Source organism: Penaeus monodon, chromosome 37 (genome assembly GCF_015228065.2).
Source record: "Penaeus monodon isolate SGIC_2016 chromosome 37, NSTDA_Pmon_1, whole genome shotgun sequence".
NCBI classification, from domain to species: Eukaryota; Metazoa; Arthropoda; class Malacostraca; order Decapoda; family Penaeidae; genus Penaeus; species Penaeus monodon.
In genome coordinates this window covers 24,113,173-24,114,812 of record NC_051422.1, presented here as the reverse complement: position 1 = coordinate 24,114,812, position 1,640 = coordinate 24,113,173, and positions in this window count along the sequence as shown.

The window sequence follows — 1,640 nt, the reverse complement described above, 5'->3', positions numbered from 1 at the left end:
CAGATAATTTTAAATAATCAATCAATCAGGGTACTTAGTGTAATTAGAGCGGTGCTCTAGTGGATTTACCTCACTTCGTGCCAAGATTACTGAATTCGCGTCTCCACAAAGTTAACTGTTTATTTATGGTTGTCTGCAGGAGACACCTGGTCTCTTTTGGACTTTGGCGTGTGACATGCTGCGTTACCATCTGCAGGGTCCGCTCTCATTCACAATGTCCCATAAGCAGTACTTTGGGAAATCCAAGATCTAGACAACCTAGACGGATCAAGTGATATAGAGAAACAGTGCTTGAGGATCCGTACCTCCAGTGTTGCCACCAGCATTAACAACTAAGTTTTCCCTTGAGGATCTGCGCCTCCTGGGAGAAGGATCTTTTACTTGCCAGGACCTTTTTGTTTTGGTTGATTCCTGACTGACCTTGTGGGTGTTCAGGCATCTTTCTTGATCTTTTCATCTTTACACCATCTAACTCGGCCCCTGTTCTTTATGCTATTGCTTGTACTCTGTGCCTTCACTAAGAGTTTATCATCACATTTTTTTTTCTCGTTTATTTTTCTGTGCTGATATCTTATGGAGTTGGGATGCCAACTTAGGGGTGCTTATATATTTTTGTGTATTTGTAGATACATCTGGTGTTGGTTTCTATGTGCATCACCTCCGTTATGATAAATTGATGATGCACGCATCTGTAACTAGTTCCATGACTGACTAACTGTACAACTCCCTAGTGAGTGGAACTTGCTCCCCAATAAACCTTGTACCATCTTAGAGCAGTCCCAACCAAGGTTGTGTGTTTAAAAACTTTTCAGACTCGGGTCTTTTAAGAGCACACTTCTGGTTCCTTTGATATCTCGCAACCCCTGAAATGCTGTTAAAGGCTAGATGAATCGGGGTATATTAAGGTGATATTCTACACCATAACTCTCGCTACACCTGAGTTACCCTTTCCAGCAGGAGGATGATCACCTGAAGGTAGGAAGAGAATTCCATGATCTTGCATTTTTCTTCCGAACACGTCCACGCAGACGCTCATCCTACGCGATCTCCCTTTTCACATCTACAAACTTACACATCCTACATTCGGCACACACAGTCTGTATTTTCCTTCCACCCTTTCATTGAACATTCACATCCCCATTGGTGGCAGCGTGCCGGAGGCCTGGGACCTTACATCTATAAAGTGCAGATGAATCTTGAATAATGATAGTAGTGATAGTACGATTAAAAAGAAAGATAATGATGATGGTAATAATGAAAACAACAATAATAATAATGATAATTGCAAAAATAATGATGATATGATAATAACAATAATTGTTATTATTACTGTTATTAATGATGATGATGATGATTTTCAATAAATCTAGTTTTTGTGTTGTGGGTTTTTCTTCCATGATAATAATCATGATGATGACGATTATGATTGATTATGACTATGATTATGATGAAGATGAATAGGATATCTGTTGTATCGTAGAAGTTGCATTTATTATATACTCACTCAATTTACTAACTCCTATGTCTTAGTAAGGGCAGGCTTAATGTAAGAACGTGACAGTGACTAGGCATTCAAATAGTGTCCCAGGAATGCATTCTGCATTGTATACGTTACGACGTCAATTACATAAAGGGAGGGA